The following is a 22692-nucleotide window of genomic DNA, read 5'->3' as shown; positions in this document are numbered from 1 at the left end:
AGATTACTGTTTCCAAATACTACAGCAATCATCGAGGTAGATGAGACATTTTATGAGTCCCATGGTCTCTGTGGGTTTTTTCCTACTTTATTTTTGTTTGTTTGCGGTAAGAACACTTACATGACATCTACTCTCAACAAAATTTTAAGTGTAGAGTATTGTTAACTATATGCACAGTGTTGTACTATATCTTTTGAACCTTTTTATCTTTTTTTTTTAGTTCAGCCTCCATAGAGACTGTTAGAAATGGCCAATGTTGAGATATCTCAAGTAGTCACAGTGGGACACTGGGAAAAATAATCATGCCAGTGATAAACCTCATTGGCCACAATACTGCCACCCCACCGAGCTAGAACCTTTTTATCTCCCACGACTGAAACTCTTTGTCTATAGAACAGCTCCTCGTTGCTCCATAACCATTGAACAATTTCCTTCTAACCCAGCCCCTTTGTACTTCTGTTTCTGTAAGTTTGACTCTTTTCGACACCTTATGTAATTGTAATCATGCAGTATTTGTCTTTAGAGTGGGCTTGTTTCACTCAGCATAACGTCCTTGAAGTTTATCCATGTTGTAGCATATGGCAGGATTTTCTTTTTTAAGGCTGGACCCATTGTGGGATTGCTGGAACATATGGTGGTTTTATTTTCAGTTTGTGAGGAACCTCTGTATCATATTCCATAGTGGCTACACCATCCCGTTCCCACCAACAATCTGCAAGATTTCCAACTTCTCCACACACTTGCCAACACTTACTGTCTATTTGTTAATAATAACCATTCTAGTAGATATTAGGTGATATCTCATTGTGGCTTTCATCTGCGTTTCCTTGATAATTTGTGACTTTGAGCCCTTTTTTATCTATCTGTTGGCCATTTGGAAGTCTTCTTTAGAGAAATGTCTATTTAAGTCCCTAGCCCATTTTTTTTTAGTTTTATTTTTTAAAAGGATTTTATTCATTTATTTTCAGAGAGAGGGGAAGGGAAGGAGAAAGAGAGGGAGAGAAACATCAATGTAGGGTTGTCTCTTACTTATCCCCTACCAGCAACCCAGGCATGTGCCCTGACTGGGAATCAAGCCAGAGACCCTTTGGTTCGCAGGCCCAGGCTCAATGCACTGAGCTACACCAGCTAGGACCCTTAACCTCTTTTTAATTCAAGTCATTAGTTTTATTTCTATTGAGTTTCAGGTGTTCCTTATATATTTTGGAGGCGAATACCTTACCGGATATGTGGTTTGCAAGTATTTTCTCCCATTCCACGGGTTGCCTTTTCATTCTGTTGTTTCCTTGGCTGTGCAGAAGCTTTTTGATTTGATGCCATTCCACTTGTTTTTGTTGCCTGCGCTTGAGGTGTCACAGCATAACGCCACTGCCAAGACTGATGTCATGAAGCTTTTCCCTATTTCCTTCTAGGAGTTTTACAGTTTCAGGCCTTACATTTAAGTCTGTAATTCCTTTTCAGGTGGTTTTGGTGGATGATGTAAGACAAGGGTGCAATTTCATCCTTTTACACGTGGATATCCAGTTTTCCCAGCACCATTTGTTGAAGAGAGCTTCCTTTTTCCACGGTGTGTTTTTTGCTCTCTTGTTGAAGATCAGTTAATTGTATATGTCTGAATTTATTTCTGTGCTCCTTATTATGTTCCTTGGCCTCTGCTTTGCTATCTATTTCTTCAGAAAGAAGTAACTAGAAATAGTTATGAGGACTGGATGGTGAAGACTAAACTCTAAGTTGACTGTAAGTTCTTTTAAGGCTCAAGTTGAAAGAAGTAGCTAGCATGTAAGAGTAACGCAGAATTAGCTTTGTGGATAAGCAACTACGCTACTTGTCATTTCAGTTGATGTTAGACTTCTTCCTACTGCCCCACTGCTAAAAAATTTGTTTACTGGAGTGCTGCAAATGAAATTTTTACAGTTATTGCTAGCAAATTGACAAGCTGTTGCTGCTGCTTTAGTTTGTGTGTGGGGGGGAAGGTAGCAACTAATAATAACAACAAACAGATAGTACTTAATATGTACCAGACCCTCTTCTAAGCACTTTACATATTTGCTTAATTCTCATAAAGCTGCATGAGGTAGACAGATGCTATTATCATCTTCAGTTGAAGAAGCAGGAGCTGAGAGAACTTGCCTTAGTGGAAACAGCACAGAGCTGAGCTATGCTGCCAGGGGCTGGAGCCCGTGTTTGACACCAGAGGGGGCAGCAAACAGTGTAGAGGCCCAGATAGGAAATACATTGCTCTGTGGGCCTTACAGCCTCTGTAGCAGCTGCCGAATTCAGCCATTGTAGCATGCCAGCGTCCACAGATAACACAACTGAGTGGGTGTGGCCGTATCCCAACACGACTTTGTATATGGACATTGAATTTCATACAATTTTCATGTCATGAAACATTATTCTTTATTTTTCTAAATATTAAAATATATAGTATTTTTCTTAGGCCCCTGGTATAAAAACAGGAGGTGGGCCAGATGTGGCCCTTGGGTCGTTAGCCAACCACTGCTAGAAACCCCTCCGGGATTCTGGTTTTAAGATAAAGCTTAAGAGTAGCGGTGGCTGAGTCACCCTGAGGATGAGGACTTTCCTAAGACGAAGGTGAAGAAGGTGAAGAAACTGAGTCTGGGAGAAGGCTGACTTCGCCTGCTGTAAATATTTCACTCTTCCGGTGGAAGTGCTGGTATTATCTGAATGTGCTCGGAGAGGGTGTCGGCCTTCTGTGGCGCAGCCTCCCCAGCCATCTCTGCTTTCAGGACGGAAGCAGCATGGACACTCTTCGACCCTGCAGCAGAGTTAATATAAAGCACTAGGTGTAGTCTCCAGGCTGAACTTCCTCACGCAGAGAGGGGGTGAAAGAAGTAGTCTGGCTACGTAACTGCAGCTCTTTCACCACTTCCTGCAGGTGAATTGTTTCACCATTTCCGTACAGGTCCAGCCTCTCTGGACGAGGCGAGCACTAACATCTGCCAGATTACAGTCTCAACTTACTTTTAACTCTAAGCTGTATTTACTCTAAGCTAATTGTGTGTCAATAATGAATCCCTGGCGCAGTGTAGTGATGAGTCATGAAAATCATGAGCCGCACTGTCCAACGGAGCCTTCTCCCGCACTGGAAATATCTGTATCTGTGCCGCATAGCACGGCGGTCACTAATTACCGTGGCTATCGAGCCTGTACAGTGAGAACTAAAATTTTAATTTAATTTAACTGATTTCAATAACCACATGGCTACTGAACAGGTTCCTTTTGACCCATTCCTTCCCTTAGTGAAGTTTTTAGCTAGGATGGATGATCAAGATTAATCAAGGAGAAAGTCAGTTTTGGAGAATATATGGACATATATATAATTTATACATTATACATTATATAATATATATTTTATATATACACACTACATACTATACATATAGTACATATGTAGTATATACTACATATACTATTTATGTGGTTTATATATATGTAATATATGTATGTAACTTTGTAGCTATTAGAGCTGTTGAAAATAGCCATCAGAGATGAGCTCCCCGTCACTAGAGGTGATCAAGCAAAGGCTGTCAAGGATGCTAAAGGGCAAGTTTACACTTTGGGTAAAGGATTGGGTGAAATAATGCTCTACAGACTACGAAGTGTTTTCTACTGGTCTTCCCTTCACTTTACCCCAGTCCCAGCCACAACACTAAGATCACCCCCATGCTGCAGGGCGAGCGCTGAGGCTCTGGACTCGTTCTAGGTCACTGGGCTAACAGCAGTAACCCCCTACGAATTGCTATCTTCTGACTTAAATCTTCTCTCAAACTCGCACTGTTCTCTCAACACTCTTCCTTCTATGGCTCCGCAGTTCATTGGATCAAGAATTTGGGTGACTTTTTCCCCCTATTCCTGATTAGAATGTTTTTGAGAAATCAGAATATTACATTTAAATAACTGTCTAAAGTAATGGATACCTATTTAGCTCTATGACTACCCATTATAAAGGCTGATTTTAGGATGGACAATTACTTTTTTGACTAATGGGGTGTAGCTATGCATGGCCAAAGGGAGGCGAAGACATGAACTGGCTATCGGCAGTCCTTTCTGAGGCTTAAACTGACTTTCCAGCTTCCTCAACTTGTGCTTGTAGCTGTCACCATGGTTGGGGCCAGGCAGAGAGGAAAATACTGAACACTGGAGCTGCACTGCCAGGTAGGAAGTCACCTGTGCTCAGCATCAGACTTCCGTGAGGATGAGTGTTCCTGAGAACATTGGACAAGTGTATCACAGGGTGTCCTCAACTCTTAAAGAGGCGGTGTTCCAGAAGCTCTTTGTTTCCAACGTGGAGTGTCTTCTGCTATACAAGTCACTTTATGACTGGTTACTGTGCATGCCTTCAAAGATTCTTCACAGCCCTCCGAGTTCTGAAGAGAACCAATCCTGGAGCGAGGGCAGAGTGAGGACTCATTTAGGCTTCTTTTCTGCCCAGCCCCTCTCATTCCCTTTGTCCTGCCAGTCCTAACGTCACAAAGTCTGCCCAGAAGCAGAGGTAAAGTAAGAAACCAGGAGGGGGAAACAGTCTCTATTAGCTTTATTAGCATGGGGTGTGTGTGTGTGTGTGTGTGTGTGTGTGTGTGTGTGTGTGTGAGAGAGAGAGAGACAGAGAGAGACAGAGAGAGACAGAGACAGGGAGATTGGGAGAGACATTGGGAGGAGGGAAAACAGGAGAAAAACATCAAACGAGAGCTCTGCGGAAGGAAGAGTGCCTGGGTGTGACTCCCAGCACCCAGGTGGAGTAGCTATTTCCAGAAAGCCACATGTGTTTGAAACTTAGACCTAAGTCAGTTACATGTAAACTGGGAATTTCTTAATTAAGACTAAGATATCTCTTTATACAATTTTATAGGAAGTTGCTTGGCTGTTTTCATATATGGGAAGTCAGTTGCAAAGCTGAGAAAAGAATCTGGGTTGATTCTCATTTCTGTATTATGATATTGCTATTGTGTTTAGCAAAGGATCAGTTGTACTATATTTTTTAATGCTGTATTCAAAACTAGTTTATTACACACTGAAAAGCAATGGGCTGTTAAGTATCTAAGACTCTATATGGGAGAATCAATTTAACAATCTCAGTCTAAAACATATTACCAAAAGAGTTATGGATATTTTTCTTCTGTTACATTACATGCTTTAATTACTGTTCTATGAAGCAACTTGTATCCATTTTATTAAAATGGAGGGATTAGGACTTCTGGTCAAGATGGTTGTGTAGGCAGACATGGCTCACCTCCTCACACAACCACATCAAAATTACAACTACACTATAGAACAACCATCACTCAGAACCATCAGAAATCAAGCTGAATGGAAGTCTGACAACTAAGGAATTAAAGAAACCACATCCATCCAGACTGGTAGGAGGGGTGCAGATATAGAATGGTCTGGTCCCACATCCATGTGTGGTGGATAAAATTTGGGAGGGATATCTCAGGAGTGAGGAGTCCAAGCCCCACACCAGGCCCCCAAGCTCAGGGTTCCAGTGCCAGAAAGATAAATTCCTGTAACTTGTTGTTGCAAAAACCAGTGGAGATTGAGTTGGTGGAAGAAACCTCTGGAGCCCCAAGCAGTTCCTCTTAAAAAACCCATACATGGACTTGCCTACTCAGACTCACACCCTCTGAACTCCAGCACTGGGGTAGCAGCTTGAAAGGCACCAGTGGCATACTGGGAGAGACTGAGGTGTCAGCATCAAGGTGAACAGAGGCCATTGTCCCTTTCCTGGGCCCTCCCCCCACAGAGCCATGGAGCTGGCAAGCTGGTACCATATCTGAGAATCCATCAGCTGGTTAACACATCTTGAGGTGCCCAGAGACTCCATCCCACCAAACATATGGACCCACTCAAGCTGCTTTTCCATATGAATGGCTGGTCTTGGCTCATGCTTGACAACTTCCCAAATTCTCTCAACCAAGCAACAGCGGGCCTCATTGAGCCCCCGGCCTGGCACTAGCACCAGCCAGCCTAGATTCACAGCTTGGCTCTGCCTGGAAATCTCCAAGTCCAGCACAAGTAGGATTGCTTTATAGCTCAGGCAGGGTGGCCCCAGGCAAAATAGAGGTGGGGGCTGACCTAGGCCTGCACCACCTGGGAAACCCGAGGGCCAGCCCACCCAGTGGACAGACCATGTTGGAGCTCTACTACCGTTCCCCTGCACAGCTGATCCTCCATGGAGGGCTAAGGTTGGTGGTCAGTGGTCACAGCCAATTCTTGCAGCTGACTGGCCTGGGTAAATCCCTCCCATTGATCTGCCAACATTAACCAAGGCTCAACTAAAAGAGGAGGGTGTACTCAGCCTACACAAAGGGTGTACCTTGAGTACCCAGCTTGGGTGATAGGGGAGGCTATGCCACTGGATCCTACAGGACACCTACTACATTAGGTGACACTACCAAGACATGGAGTCAAAGCAGCTCTACCTAATATATAGAAACAAACACAGGGAGGCTGCCAAAACAAGGCAACAAAGAAATATGGCCCAAATGAAAGAACAGATCAAAACTCTAGAAAAAGAACTAAACAAAATGGAGATAAGCAACCTATAAGATGAAGAATTCAAACACTGGTTGTAAGGATGCTCTAGGAATTTAGTGAGAACCTCAGCAGCATAAAATGATCTAGTCAGAAATGAAGGATACACTAATTACAATAAAGAACAATTTACAGGGAAACAACAGTAGAATGGATGAGGCTGAGAATCAAATCAATGATTTGGAAAACAAGGAAGGAAAAAACTACCAATCAAAACAATAAGAAGAAAAAAGAATCCAAAAATATGAGGATAGCATAAGCAGTCTCTGGAACAACTTCAAGAAGTCCAGCATTCTCATCATACGAGTGCCAGAAAGAGAAGAGAAAGAGCAAGAAATTGGAAATCTATTTGAAAAAATAATGTAAGAAAACTTCTCTGATTTGGTGAAGGAAATAGATATGAAGTCCCAGAAGCACAGATAGTCCCAAATAAGGTGGATGCAAAGAGGCGCACTCCAAGACTCATCATGATTAAAATGGCAAAGATAAAAGATAAAGAGAGAATCTTAAATGCAGCAAGAGAAAAACAGGTAATTACCAACAAAGGAGTTCCCGTAAGACTGTCAGCTGATTTCTCAAAAGAAACTTTGCAAGCAAGAAGGGACTGACAAGACATATTCAAAGTCACGAAAAGCAGAGACCTACAGCCAAGATTGCTCTATCCAGCAAAGCCATCATTTAGAACGCTGGGCATATAAACAGCTTCCAGATCAGAAAAAACTAAAGGAGTTCATCATCACCAAGTCATTATTATATGAAATGTTAAAGGGACTTATTTAAGAAAAAGAAGAAGGTCAAAACTGTGAATAACATAATGGCAAAAATACATATTTATCAACAGTTGAATCTGAAAAACAAACTAAGCAAATAAAAATAACAGAGACAGAATCATGGATACAGAGAGCATTTTGATGGTTGCCAGATGGGAGGGGGCATGGCGGTATGGGTGAAGAGGTGAGGGGATTAAGAAGTAGAAATAGGTAGTTACAGAATAGCCATGGGGATGTAAAGTACAGTATAGGAAATGGAGTAGCCAAAGAACTTATACTCATGACCCATGGACATAAACAATGGTGTGGGGATTGTCTGAGGGAGTGAGGGGTGCTGGGTGGAGGGGGGCAAAGAGGGAAAAGTAAGGACAACTATAATAGCTTAATCAATAAAAAAATAATTAAAAATACTTCAATTTTTAAGTATTTTTAAGGATAACTTTCAATTAGATCAAATTTTCTCAGAGCAAAAGGAAAAACAAAGAAAGCTTTTCTCTTGGCAAACGAGAGACTTTGGGGGGATCTGATTCTCTAGGAACCTGAAACTACATAGAGAGCTGAACATTCTATGAGTATGGTAATTGTTTCAGTGAGGAAATTCAAAGGTCATTTCTGTATACCCTTCGAAATCTCAAGATTGCGAACACACTTTTCAATTGTTAAGTAATTTTCTTTACCATATTTGTTAATTTCTACATTCATTCTTAAATTTTTGCTGCCAAAAGAGCATTCAGATAATAATTTTAACTATTTTTTATTTTTATTAGTTTTATTTATGTATATGATTTTGTTTATTTTTTAGAGAGAGGGAAAGGGAGGGAGAAAGAGAGGGAGAGAAACACCAGTGTGTGAGAGAAACATTGATTGGCTGCCTCTTGTATGCCCCCAGCTGGACACCAGGGCACCCAGGCATGTGCCCTGACTGGGGGAATCAAACCCATGACCTTTGGGTTTGCAGGCTGGCACTCAACCCACTGAGCCACACCAGCCATGGCCAGATAATATTTTATAACAATAAACTTGACAGATTTTCTTATCCTGAAAAAAAAATGAGTTAATAGAATTGAACAGATTAAGAACTTTCTTATGTTGTAACAGCAGAATTAGAACATTTGGGTTGTTATGGAACTGTGTATCATTACATGACCCGCATCTTGAGGTGAGGTCTCTGAGGCAGAAGCTGGTGATTCTGAGGAGCGTGTCCTTGCCGGGTGGCCAAACAGAAGAATCAATAAGTATAAACTGTAATAGCCAATTAATCACATTCCCCTCTTGATCCTTGGCAACAGTGACCGACTACAAACACATTCAACAGTGTAGGCAGCTTTCCCACTGGCTCCAGAGAAGCCTTCTCTGAAATATGTGTGTCTCAGTGTCAGAAAAAAGTACCTTAGTGAAGGCAGCCGGGAACCAATAGCAAGAGCATTGAACGCAGGCGCAGCTCAGTATTTGACATCCGTCGGAATGATTGCCTCTCTCATAAACGTCGGAAGCCCCACAGAGCTGTGCACAGGGCTGTGTGGGAGCTGGTCAGCGAGAGCCAACCTTCAGGAATTCTGTCAGCCCATGATTAAACACTGTCAATATTATAAATTAAATATTTTAACTTTCTGAAATCAAAGGTAATAAGCACTTGAAATGCATCACTTCTTAATTATTTTTCTACTCTGATACTGTGTAATGGGGCCCTGTGGGGCATTAATTCCCAACTCCAGGCTTAGTAACATCGTAGTAGCTTGAAATCGGCCATGGTGGGAATATTTAAATCAAGGAAGTCAATTTGCACTTACAAATAAGAAATTGATTGATTGTTTTGTTGCTTGTCTACTCTACACGTAGAGTTGATATATTGGATAAAATGTTAATAATATAGATTAGAGTTAAAAGTGTATTGTGTTTGTGAATTGCACAAACTGTTAAGGAAATATTCCTCTGTCATTTTAAATTATTTTGATTTATTAGGACCATTTAATGGCCCTTATGAGGACTTATTTTATTATAACCAGCTCTGGAAAAATTGTATCATTTAAATTTAATTTTAAAACCTGAAATCGATTTGAATGATTTTCGGGGTTTTTTAGGTACTATAAAATCAAACAATGTTCCAATCCCTGCAATTATGCAAAAAGCTGGAAAGAAAACATCATTGCAATCAGTAGTTCTGAAGCTGAAATAAATTTCCATTTATTGAAAATACTTTTTGAGGGTGAGCAATCATTTAACAGTAAATCACGTATCAGATTTAACACCAAATTTGCTGGGGAAGTGTTAGTGGATTGGAATGCAACTCCCTTTGTCAAATCATGGTCAAGTCCAAGCACAGGTTGGCTTTGGATTGAAATGTAAAAATTCACCAAAAGCATTTTGTGAGAATCAACTGTCTACATGAAACTGACAATAAAAAGTGCTGTACATTGTATTATTATTTATAAGTTGTGTGCTACACATTCTTTGTATCTTAAGTGTATGTATAAGTACATGAAAGGTTGGTTTTTGTTTGTTGGTTTTTCTCTCCTCCTTGGAGAGCTAGTTGTTAAGCATTTCCCGGCAAACCACTGGCTGCAGCCTAAAGGGCAGGACAGTGTCAGCTGAACTCAAGGACTGGGACAGGGTCTGTCTGGGCTCAGGCTGTGGGCTTGATATCAACTGGTAAACAAAAGGTAACATGTACTGGGATTTAGGGCACATTTGGGTAAAAATTCAAGAGTTTGTCTTTAGGCCTTTGAATGCTTTTTCCTGTTTCTGTTCTTCCAGGTTCTGGAAACAGCTATCACAGGCCCTTACGTTTCCATCTTAGGCTTCTGTGACTGTTGAAAATCCCAGCTTCGTAGCTCACGCTCTTTGTGGAGCTTCTGAGCTTTAAAATCCCCATGGTGTGCCCTTTAAACTCCTGTCCGCTAGGTGTGGGAGATCTCTTACAGTTGTTAGAAATAAATTAATTAAAACATAAACACACACAAAACCAAAAACATAAACACTACAAAATACTAGCATTTTGCAATGAAACATTTTTGTCTGGAATTAATCTTTAATAATAGAGTATGTGGAAGGTTTTAAAAAATAATAAATGTTTATTAATACTTGTAAAATACAAATGAAAGGAAGAAAGAAAAATCACCCACCATTCAGAGAAAATCACTGTAAATGTTTCCAGGCTGTTTTCTATGACAAAAATAGGATCATCCTATATATATATATATATATATATATATATATATATATATATATATATATATAATTTCATAACTTGCTTTTTAAATTAATGAATATATTGAGTGAACATCTTTTATTCACTATTCTAAGTCAACACCATTTCTGATGGCCACAGAGCATTTGACTGTACGATCATTTTATACTTTAGTTAACCATTGCCATATTCTTTATTTCCACATCTTCAATATTATATACAATGCTGAAACAATAATACCATAGTTAAAATTTTGCTTACACTTTGGACTGTTTTCTCAGACATAGTTTAAACAGACGTGGTGGGATGAGGTGTTTGCAGGCGCTGAGGGTTACTGTAAACTGTCGCAGGAAGTGTCTCTCCAACGCGGACTGTACTGCCGTCCACAGGACTGAGAGCCGCAGGGCTGTCAGGGAGAGGTGCGCAGTGAGGCCCGACATCATTGCCAACCTCTCCCTCCACAGACCTGGGTTGTACACTGAGTTGACAAGGACGTTATCCCCGAGTGTTGAGTTTATGGGCTTTTTTTTGCTTCAATACTCCTTATGTATAAACTGTAGTATTTTTTTAGTGAAAATTAAAAGAAAAAAAGATTCATGTTAATCAAAAAATTAATAATAGGCTTTGTTTAATTAACAAAACCCTATCATTACCAAAATTAAAAGACAAATGACAAACTAGAAAAAATATCTGCAACATCTTTAATAATGGCTTATATCCTACATATATACAATGTAAATCAGGAACATGGAGAAGTGTTTTCGGTGGAGATTCAGCCTGTCCTTTGCCTCCTCTGCACTTTGCTGTCATCCCTCGCTTGAAACTCTACACACGGCCTTGCTCATACACACACCCTCACTTACAAACCTGTATCTACACACATTCATACCTGACCTCACCTACCTTCCCACTGATGTGCTGCTGCACTTTTGAAAGGCTTATTTATAAACTACCCTAAAAATTAATTATTTAGTTTGGCAGGATGACACCACCCTATGGTTTTACAGATAAAAGTTTCAGAAGGTTAAGTGATTTTTGAGGCATACAGAGCCTCTTGCTTAGATGGATGCTCATGCAGCTATTTTATTTGTTTTTTAAAAAGCAAAAGCTCTGATTTAAAAAAAAAAAAACTTTATTTATACAGTTTTAGAGAGAGGGGAAGAGAAGGAGAGAGAGAGAGGGAGAAAAATATCATTGTGTGGTTACCTCTCACACGCCTCCAGGTACTGGGGACCTGGCCTGCAACCCAGGCATGTGCCCTGACTGGGAATCGAACTGGCAACCCTTTGGTTCACAACCCATGCTCAGTCCGCTGAATACACCTTTACAGATGGAAGAACAGGGGGGAGGCCCCCAGGAGATGGCTTTTGTCCGAACCGGGGCTGGCTGGTTTCGGGCCAATTAGCGGGGCCCAGCATGCACACCCAGGCGCCCCCCCACAAGCCTCCCTCGGGGCAATGTGCCCCACCCTTGAGATATCAGGCCAGGTTCCCAGGGTCCCAGGGCTCTTGATCCTGCAAACAGAAGGCCTACCTGCCACCCAGAGGGCCACGTGTTTTCCCGTGGGCCACGCTTCCCAGCTGTTCTCCCGCCCCCACTGAGGCCCAGTGCCCAGGAAGGACTTGGGGACCTGAGGCCGGGTCTGGCGTCGGCCTCGGTTCCGCGCCATGTGGAGGGGGCGCGGGAAGGGGGGAACCATGCCCAGGGAAGGGTTCTCCGGGGGGGGGGGAAACAGGCCTGCGCCCCGCCTGGACTGCTAAGGGTCTTGCTTTGGATCAAACCGCTCCATCCTGCACCAAGGTGGCAAACGTGGACCGAGCGGCTTCCACTCTCTAAAATCTGGCCTAAACTACTCGAGAAGGGACTGTGACCGCTGCGACCTCAGTCCCCCAGAGCTGGAACCCCCCTCCCCTTGAAGGCATCACGGCCTCCGGTCCTTGGTGTCCGCAAATGGCATTCACCTGCTGCAAACCTGGGCCCAGGTGAGCAGGAACAGGACCCGGGGCAGGAGTCTGGGGAAGCCCCTGGAGCCAAGGGGTCAGGGCTGGGGATTTTGCCGGGGGCCCTCTCGGGGCCCAGATGCCCTCTCTCGCCCGGGGCGTGCCCACGCCATTCCTTGACCCCCCTCGACACCCGCATCCCGCAATAAGCGGCCCTGTGACTCCATGGGGCTCGACACATGGGGCCGGGGTGCGAGCAACTAGCCTACGTGGCGGCAAACCCGCAGAACCCTCCGTCCATTCACCACCACTGTGAACATCCCCCGGTTCTTCCATCCGTAAAGGGGTCCCCCTTTAGGATGGAAGAACAGGGGGGAGGCCCCCAGGAGATGGCTTTTGTCCGAGCCGGGGCTGGCTGGTTTCGGGCCAATTCGCGGGGCGCCGCATGCACACCCAGGCGCCCCCCCACAAGCCTCCCTCGGGGCAACGTGCCCCACCCTTGAGATATCAGACAGGTTCCCAGGGTCCCAAGGCTCTTGACCCTGCAAGCGGAAGGCCTCCCTGCCACCCATAGGGCCACACGTTTTCCCGTGGGCCACGATTCCCAGCTATTCTCCGGCCCCGGCTGAGGCCCAGTGCCCAGGATGGACCTGGGGACCTGAGACCGTGTCTAGCGCCGGACTCGCTTCTGCGCCGTGTGGAGGGGGCCCGGGGAGGCGGGACCCACGCCCAGGGAAGGGTTCTCCAGGGGGGCAACAGGCCTGCGCCCCGCCTGGACTGCTAAGGGTCTTGCTTTGGCTCAAACCGCCCCAACCTGCACGGAGGAGGCAAACTTGGACCGAGGGGCTTGCATTCTCTAAAATCTGGCCTAAACTACTCGAGAAGGGACTGTGACCGCTGCGACCTCAGTCCCCCAGAGCTGGAACCCCCCTCCCCTTGAAGGCATCACGGCCTCCGGTCCTTGGTGTCCGCAAATGGCATTCACCTGCCGCAAACCAGGGCCCAGGTGAGCAGGAACAGGCCCCGGGGCAGGAGTCTGGGGAAGCCCCTGGAGCCAAGGGGTCAGGGCTGGGGATTTTGCAGGGGGCCCTCTTGGGGCCAAGATGCCCTCTCTCGCCCGGGGCGTGCTCTTGCCATCCCTAGAACCCCCTCGACACCGGCATCCCGCAATAAGTGGCCCTGTGACTCCACGGGGCTCGACACATGGGGCCGGGGTGCGAGCAACTGGCCTACATGGCGGCAAACCCCCAGAACCCTCGTCCAGTCACCACCATTGTGAAGATCCCCCTGTTCTTCCATCCGTAAGGGGGTCGCCCCTTACGGATGGAAGAACAGGGGGGAGGCCCCCAGGAGATGGCATTTGGCAGAGCCGCAGCTGGCCCGTTTCGGGCCAAGACGCGGGACCCGGCAGGTAGAGGGCAGGCAGCCCCACCAGGAGCCTCCCTCGGGGCAACGGGCCCCACCCTGGACATATCAGGCCTGCTTCACAGGGTCCCTGGGGTCCTGTCCGTGGAACTGGAAGCTCTCCCCGCCACCCAGAGGTCCGTTCCTTTTCCCGTGGACCACACTTGCCAGCGCGTCTCCCACCCCGGCAGAGGCAGAGTGCCAGGGAAGAACTAGGGACCCGGGGCCTGGATGAGGTGCGCGCCCGGGTTCCGCGCCTGGTGGGCAGGGGCCCGGGCGGGCCGGACCCACGCCCAGGGACCCCGTCTCCCGGGGGGCCTCGGGCCTGAGACCTGCCTGGGGGGCTAAGAGTCTTTCTTGCCTCCGAAGGCCCCACCCTGCCCCGAGGCGGCAAACGTGCACCGAGACGCATCTACTCTCTAAAGTCTGGGCTGGACTTCCAGAGAAGGGACTGTGTCCGCTGGGACCCGGGTCCCACAGAGCTCGAACCCCCCTCCCCGTGAAGGCATCCGCGGCCTGTGGTCCTTGGTGTCCGCAAAAGGCATTCACCTGCGGAGAACCTGGGCCCAGGTGAGCGGGACCAGGCCCCACGGCAGGAGCCTAGGGAGGCCACCGGAGCCACGGGGGCCAGGGCTGGGCATTTTCCCGGGTGCTCTTGTTGAGAGCTAGGAAAGAGGGCTTATTCTGAGTTACAGCCAATTAGAGGGCCATAAAACTTTGGGTGCCAGACTCATCTCGGGTCTGGACCCTTATCTTTAAACTGAGGGTACAAATTAAGTGGGACAGACAGATGGTTCTTATCAACAGGAGACAGACAGATAGTTCCTCCTGACCCCAGAGCTATGCAGAGATAGCCGCAACTCCCACTTTTGTAACTTGCTTGCTTGCTTCTCACCGTATAAAAGAGCTAGCCTGTGAGCGTTCGGCGCGACTCCCCTTTGCAGCCTTAACGGGCACCCTGGGAGTTCGCCCCTGCGCAGGTAAAAATAAAGTACCATCTAAGTGCACTCCACACGTCTCCATTTGATTTTCTGCTCGCGTACGGGATACAACATTTGGAGGCCCCAGCGAGATCTCCCTTTTGGGAGTTTTGCTTTCGGAGACTGGGTGGACAGTTCGAACTCAGTAAGTAATTTGTCAGGATCCTGTTTTGGTTTTGGTTTCAGTCCTCCGGAGGCTTTGCCCTGAGGTAGTAGGCAGGACGCTGCTGGTACCCTACCCAGGGGTTCGGAGAATAGTGGGACGCCACTTCCGAATATAGGTTTTGTCTCTGTGCCGCGCGGCCTTGTCGTGTTTGTCTGTGTTATGTTGTCGGAGGTATGTTATTAATGTAGTGAGAATGAGAGTGTGATTGTGTCTGTGGCTCCACCGGCATCAGCCTACGGAGCGTGCGTGGGCCCCAACCTGCGGTTCCTTAGTCTGTCATACGGCATAACGGCTGGGAGTTTAACCCGAATTCTACGCGGGCAGCCTTAGCTAAGACAGACCTAAGTCCTCGCGAGAGGAGAGGCCAGGCGGGCGAGGCGAATATCCTCCGACCTCGTTAGCTGTTTGTCTCGATATTGTGCTTGTCTCAGTTACGTGAAACTAACCCTTGTGAAAATGGGCCAGCGGGAGTCCACCCCCCGAACTCCCCGCTTGATTGCATCTTGAATAACTTTTCTGATTTCCAGCGTCGTGCACGCGGCTACGTGAGCGTGCAGCTCGATCCGGAGTTCCTGCGGACTCTTTGCCAGCTAGAGTGGCTGACTTTTGGTGTCGGATGGCCTGCAGAGGGGACTTTCGACCTCCCAGTATTGTTTGCAGTTCGGGCCACAGTTTATAGAGCCCCACACCCCGATCAGATAGTTTACATCAATGTGTGGGTAGATATAGCCCCAGACAAGCCAGGCTATATTCAGAAATGTCTAAGAAGGAGTGCCTCCCGCGGAAGAACGGTTCTGTTAGCCGCGGGAAGAGGAAAACAAAAAGAAATTCCCGGAGCCCTCCGCACCGAGAGGGCGGAGGGTGCCTAAACTCTACCCCCCCACTACCAGGACCTGGGGAGGACATGTTAGACCCCTTGAATGCGCTCCCTCCCTACCCTAGGAGGGAAGTGCCGCATTCTACCCAGCCGGAGGAGGGAGGGACACTCTCGAGCCCTCCTCACACCCGAGGGGGAACTAGAGAAGGGGAGGAGGCTCTAGTATTCCCAGCACCTCCGGCACTTCTGCCACTCCGTGAGGCACCGCCGGGACCGGGTGCCCCTGCTGGAGCACCCCCTCGGTTGATATATGTTCCTTTCTCCACTAGTGATCTGTATAATTAGAAACACCAGAATCCCCCATTTTCTGAGAAACCGCAGGGATTAATTTCCCTACTAGAAACTATATTTAGGACTCACCAGCCAACCTGGGATGATTGTCAGACTCTATTTACCTCAGAAGAAAGGGAAAGAATTTATAGGGAGGTTGCAAAGATTGTGTTGGGAGAAGGGGAGGGAGGAATCTCCCGCTGCTTTCCTAGAAAGATTACTAGAGCCAGGTGCGGTAGTTCTTAGGAGCAATAGGATAGTGCCGCCTCTGGATTCTAGGGTTTGCAGAATTGGCCAAGCCTCTCCATGAACTTACGAGGGGAAAAGAGGGAAATATAACTTGAACTGAAAAAGAGAACCAAGCCTTTGAGGCGCTTAAGGCAGCTTTGGTATCTGCACCTGCCAAATTTAGGAAAGCCGTTCCAGCCGTTTGTGGCAGAAAACGGAGGCATTGCAAAGAGAGTGCTGAGCCAGGCTTTAGGACCCTGGAGAAGGCCCGTGGCCTATTTGTCCAAGAGATTGGACCCAGTAGCCTCAGGGTGGCCAACCTGCTTACGAGCTCTAGTTGCCACAGCCATGCTAGTGAAGGAGGCCAGCAAGCTCACCCTTGGACAGAATTTGCAGATAATTGGGGAGCATCATATAGAGAGAATTTTGAAATCCTCTCCTGATCGCTGGTTGTCTAATGCACGGCTAACTCAGTACCAGGTGCAGTTGCTGAATTCCCCATCAGTCCAGTTCCTGAAAAGTGCCGCCTTGAATCCAGCCACCCTGCTTCCAGCCCCTGATCCAACCATCATGCATAGCTGCCATGAAATATTAGAGCAGGTCACAGGCATGCGCCCAGACTTGCGGGATGAGGCATACAAAAAACCAGAGCTCGCTCTGTTCTCGGATAGCAGTAGTTTCCTTAGGGAAGGGCAGCGGTACACGGGGGCTGCGGTAACCACGGAAACTGAAGTCCTTTGGCAGCAAGCCCTGCCAAAAGGAACTTCAGCCCAGAGGGCGGAGTTGATGGGGCGTTTGCAAGGTCTAATCTTAAGAAAGCTGCAGGATATCTCTGCATATCTAGGGACTTTGAGTAGAAGATGCCTGTACTGGTAGGGACTTTTGGCTGCCACGTACTGAGTTTAAGTGCTGAGTTTAAGTACAGTCCTTCCCAGGGTGGGAAAGGAGCAGGGATTAAAGGTAGACTGTAGTTAAATCTGGATGGGCAAAAATATGTAGAAAGGTTGTGAAAGTTTTAAACCTGGAGGAAAGGAAACCTCAACTACTTGTTTTCTGGTTTTATGGTAATGTAGTTTCATTTTGCTTCCGTTTCTAATCAGAAACCCCCTGTATCTGAAGACCTAGTTAGGGTCACCTGAAGACCTAGTGAAGGTCGCCTGTAACCGGTTGGAGAGAATGCCTTTGCCACTCAGGACCCAGGAAGGGTCATTTGGGCCTGATGTGTGTTTCAGCCTGAGGCAAAGGAGCATGTCTCTGCCAAGAGACCGGACCTGAATGGCATGTCTCTGCGGAGGCTCCAGTAGACGCACCGGTGCAAGAGGATGCCTCTACCTGTGTGCTGTTCTTATAGAACTCCGTCTGTGTTTTAGATTTTGTTCTGTATCTTCTCTGAAAAGAAAATTGAGGATTCCAGGGATAGTTAAAACTTCACACTCTGTAGGAAAGTGAACAAGGGAAAGTGCAAGATATGTAAATGAAGATGTATGAAAGGATACAGAAGGTTAGTGGATGTTGCAGAAGGTCTATAGGAAGCTGTAAAGATAGAAGAGGGTTTGTAAAAAGGTGTGTAAAAGGTTATAAAAGTTTGTGAAAGTTTTGGAAAGAAAGTGTGTGGGGCCAGTAATAGAAGGTATAAGGCATAGAGATGCAATCTTAGTAGATATCAGAAGGAAAAGGATTTTCCTTCGCACTTGGTATTTTTCTCCCTACCTGATCCCTCCAGAATTTGGCATTCTGAAGGAGTGAGTAATGACATAAGGTTTCTCTGCATAAATCCATTAAGACCAGTCATTAATAGTTTGTTAACCCATGCTTTGACTGGAATGTCACGCCTGAAGGAGGCATGTCTGGGTTCTGGTTGTCACCAGGAAGCCCCGAGGAACTGGGATTGACTTGAGAAGCTAGCAAAAGCCCACAGGAAGAAGCCTGGCACCTTGGTTGATTGTGTGGTTCGTGGCAGTCTTTCCAGGGAAGGAACGAAGGTTGCTTTCCTGAAAGATGGATAAAAAGGAACCTGTAGGCACAACGAAAGCCTCAAGGATTTAAGTGAAACAACTGGTACAGGTGAAGCCAGGTGGCAGATGTGTGGCTCTGCTTCTGTGCCCTGAGGGGCGGACTAAAAGTCAGTCTAAAGGTTCCCTGAGTTCCAGCGAAGCAAACTTAAAGATCATAGGCGATCCAGGCTGCTCTTGGTGTGTTTATGCAAACAGACAGGCAGAATTAAAAGTTGGACTCAAAGTAGTCTCTTTAATAACGATGAGGGTGATCTTAAGGAGAAAAATCATGGTCTAAGGAAAATCACAATGCTCAGTATTGGATATAGGAATCATGCAGCTGTCTTGAAAGTTTGCTTTCATTTGAAAGTTGAAACTGGGTTTGTAATATTACCGAAGATGTTCAATTTACAGGCACGAAGGGCCTGTCAAATTGCCATTGCTGTATGTCATCGCAGCAAGGGCCTTGCAACTGAATGTCTTCCCAAAAGACAGTCTCACCAGCATAGAGACTGGCTTGGGAGTGGTTGTGTAAATTAACCTGCGTGTTCCTCCTTCTGTTTTCATAGGGCGTGGGACTATGGCCTCATTACCTGAGAGAATGGTTGCAATATAGGCCTCACTTAAGGAGCCCATCTTCATCATCTACCCCTGAGACTCAACTAGTTTGGTTAAACTAGGTAGTTGGGTTGGTAAAGGGTTTGAGAGATCTGTGGGCTTCACTTCAGAGCTTATCTTCCCTTTTCTGTCCTAATAGCCAAGACAGAAAGGGCCCAGAGATCTGAAAGGAGAGAAATCCTGATATATTCCCCTCAGCCCGAGTGAAGTGTAGTGAGCCACAGGGTTTTGGACAGGTGTAGCATGTCTCATACACCTTCCTCCAGATAAGCCATTCTTTACCTAGGTGCCTGCCTTTCTGATTCGGTAATTATGATTTAATTGTGCCTTCCAACTCTCTTGCCAAATCTGTCACCTCCAGAATATGACGAGGATGCCAACTGTCCAGTAATGCCAGCCTTTGGACACCGAGCTTGCAACTTCGCAGTGACAGCCAACTGACTTGGATTAAATAAGGTCCTTCCCCTTACAGGAAAGGACTACCTCCGTGCTGCACCCCCTTTCAGGGCACCCCTGACCCAAGGTTAGGTAGGACAACGTCCATGTCCAGCCGGAAGCAGTTACAAGAAGATGAGACCTTCGCCCATTGTCCTTTATGTAATTATAAAGGGGTTATATATCTGAAAGGAAGGATTGAAGCAGGGTGCAGCCAAGAGGAGGTCCCAGGAAGGGATTTGTAATAGGGTCCAGAACTCAAGGTGTACCATTCCTAGGCCCCTTACTCATAATTCTTCTGGGGATTAAGCCTAGGGCCTTGCATCCTACAGACCCTAGTTCAGAATCTAGAAGCCACAGTCACTCGTACTGCAGTAGCTAAGGTGCTGGCCCTTCAGAATTATCAGCATCAGTACCAGAAACTAAGGCAGTTTACTGATACCCAGAACTATGGCCAGCTCTATAGTGATGCTAAAGGAGCCGAAAACGACTTTTTGCATCAAAAGGGGGGAATATAGTAGATAATGGTTTAGTTAGTATGCTGCTCCCAGTTACTATGCTGCTTCCAGGTTGCCCCTGGCTGCTCACTTACAGGTTCAGTGAGCCCAGGTGGCACTAAGGGAACCTGTGCTCAGGTTTGGGGAGGAAGTGAACCCCTAGGCTCTATAAGCTGAGCCTGCATGAATATTAGGAATTGGATACTAAGCCATGTAGGTACACCACCATTTTAGGTAAGCCGATTATAGAAATCGTTGTTTAACAACAAGGAACATGACCCACTCCTCCGAAAAGAATCCAGGATTACTGAAAGCCCCTGAGGGCATTTGGTTTATATGCCTCCAAGGAATATATCTTTGTTTGCCACCAATTTCTTATCCAGAATTTCGTGTAACTGGGTACATAATTCCCCAAGTGTATCTCTATGCAGGAAACCCAGATTTTGTTCTCCCCTCTAGGACTAGGAAAAAAAAAAACCTCCCCTTCTTATACCCATAGTAGCCACTGTTAGGATCTTAGGGTCCCCCGCACTCAGTGCCGCAGCCCTCATTCGGGAGATTTAGAGTTAAGGCAGCTTTCGCAGACTTTCTCTAAGGACATATCTCTGCTGCAAGATCAGGTAGCTGATTTAGAAAGACTGGTAGACTCCTTAGCAGAGGTAGCTGTCCAAAATCGGAGAGGATTAGATTTATTGTTCTTAAGGAAAGAAGGATTATGTGCAGCATTAGGAGAAACTTGTTGCTTTTATGCTAATCATTCAGGGATAATTAGAGATAGTATCAAGGTCTTAACCCAGAGACTAAAAGAATGAGAAAATCTAGAAGAACCAACGTAGTACGCAGGAATCTATTAAGATGTCCCCATAGTTGACTACCCTGATTTCCTGTATTAGTGGGCCTTTATTAATTATACTCCTCTGTTTAACCTGTGGCCCCATCATTAGTATGATTCAAGGATTTGACTCATAAGTGCCAACAAGGAAATGGGGGAATGTTGAGAGCTAGGAAAGAGGGCTTATTCTGAGTTACAGCCAATTAGAGGGCCATAAAACTTTGGGTGCCAGACTCATCTCGGGTCTGGACCCTTATCTTTAAACTGAGGGTACAAATTAAGTGGGACAGACAGATGGTTCTTATCAACAGGAGACAGACAGATAGTTCCTCCTGACCCCAGAGCTATGCAGAGATAGCCGCAACTCCCACTTTTGTAACTTGCTTGCTTGCTTCTCACCGTATAAAAGAGCTAGCCTGTGAGCGTTCGGCGCGACTCCCCTTTGCAGCCTTAACGGGCACCCTGGGAGTTCGCCCCTGCGCAGGTAAAAATAAAGTACCATCTAAGTGCACTCCACACGTCTCCATTTGATTTTCTGCTCGCGTACGGGATACAACACTCTCTCGGGTCCCGGGCGCCCTCTCCCGCCCGGGGAGTGCCCACGCCGTCCCTTGACCCCCGCAGGACGCCTGCATCCCGCCATAAGCGGCCCACCTCCTCCATGGAGCACGGACACGGGGGGGCCGGGGTGCGAGCAACTGGCCTACGTGGCGGCAAACCCGCAGACCCCTCCGTCCCGTCCCCGCCACTGCGAAGATCCCCCTGTTCTTCCATCCGTAAAGGGGTCCCCCTTTACGGATGGAAGAACAGGGGGGAGGCGCCCAGGAGATGGCTTTTGTCCGAGCCGCGGCTGGGTGGTTTTCGGGCCAAGAGGCGGGGCCGCGCAGGCGCAAGCAGGCCCCCCCACCACAAGCATCCCTCCGGGCAACGTGCCCCCCCCCCCCGCCCCGCCTTGAGATATCAGGCCAGGTTCACAGGGTCCCTGGGCTGGTGTCAGAGTTAACGGATGCCCTCCCTGCCACCCAGAAGACCGTGCGTTTTCCCGTGGACCACACTTCCCAGCAGCCCTCCCACCCCCGCAGAGGCAGAGTGCCAGGGAAGAACTAGGGGCCTGGGGCCGGCAAGAGGGGCCGGCCACGGTTCCGCGCCAGGTGGAGCGGGTCCCGGCCGGCGGGCGGGCGGGCGGGCGGGACCCTCGTCCACGGACCGGTTCTCCCGAGGGGAGTCTGGCCTGTGCCCCGCCTGGGAGGCTAACAGCCTAGCTTCGCCTGCAACGCCCCCACCCTGCCGCAAGGCGGCAGACTTGGACCCAGCCGCTTCAACCCTCCAGTCTCTGCTGAACCACCCAAAAATGGAGTGTGACCGCTGCGACCTCAGTCCCCCAGAGCTCGAACCCCCACCTCTGTGAGGGAATGGGCGGCCTCCTGTCCTTGGCGTCGGCAACAGGCATTCACCTGCGGTGAACCTGGGCCTCGGGCGAGCAGGGCCAGGCCCCATGGTAGGAGCCCCGGGGGAGGCAATGGCAGCCTCTGCGGCCAGGCCTCGGGCTCTCCCCGGGGCTCTCTCGGGGCACGGGCACCCTCTCTCGCCTAGAGAGTGCCCACGCCGTCCCTTGACCCCCGCGAGACACCTGCTTCCCGTGATAAGAGGCCCCCTGCCTCCGTGGAGCTTGGAACTCTGGGGCCGGGCTGCGGGTCACTGGGCTAAGGGGCTGGAAACGCGCAGACCCCTCCGTCCCGACCGCCCCACTGCGAAGATCCCCCTGTTCTTCCATCCGTAAGGGGGTCGCCCCTTACGGATGGAAGAACAGGGGGGAGGCCCCCAGGAGATGGCATTTGTCAGAGCCGCAGCTGGCCCGTTTCGGGCCAAGACGCGGGACCCGGCAGGTAGAGGGCAGGCAGCCCCACCAGGAGCCTCCCTCGGGGCAACGGGCCCCACC

At 47.6% G+C, this 22692-nt stretch overlaps 1 long non-coding RNA gene across 1 annotated transcript; it reads left to right on the top strand.

Moving 5' to 3' along the window:
- Nucleotides 1-14538: 14538 nt before the first annotated feature.
- Nucleotides 14539-21264, top strand: LOC139440975 (uncharacterized). Its single transcript, XR_011651311.1, has 2 exons — nucleotides 14539-14981; nucleotides 15530-21264. It is a non-coding gene; the product is annotated as an uncharacterized lncRNA (long non-coding RNA).
- Nucleotides 21265-22692: the final 1428 nt, after the last annotated feature.

Source organism: Desmodus rotundus, chromosome 6 (genome assembly GCF_022682495.2).
Source record: "Desmodus rotundus isolate HL8 chromosome 6, HLdesRot8A.1, whole genome shotgun sequence".
Lineage (NCBI taxonomy): Eukaryota > Metazoa > Chordata > Mammalia > Chiroptera > Phyllostomidae > Desmodus > Desmodus rotundus.
The sequence above is the reverse complement of the archived record's forward strand: the minus strand, read 5'-3'. Positions and strand labels throughout refer to the sequence as shown.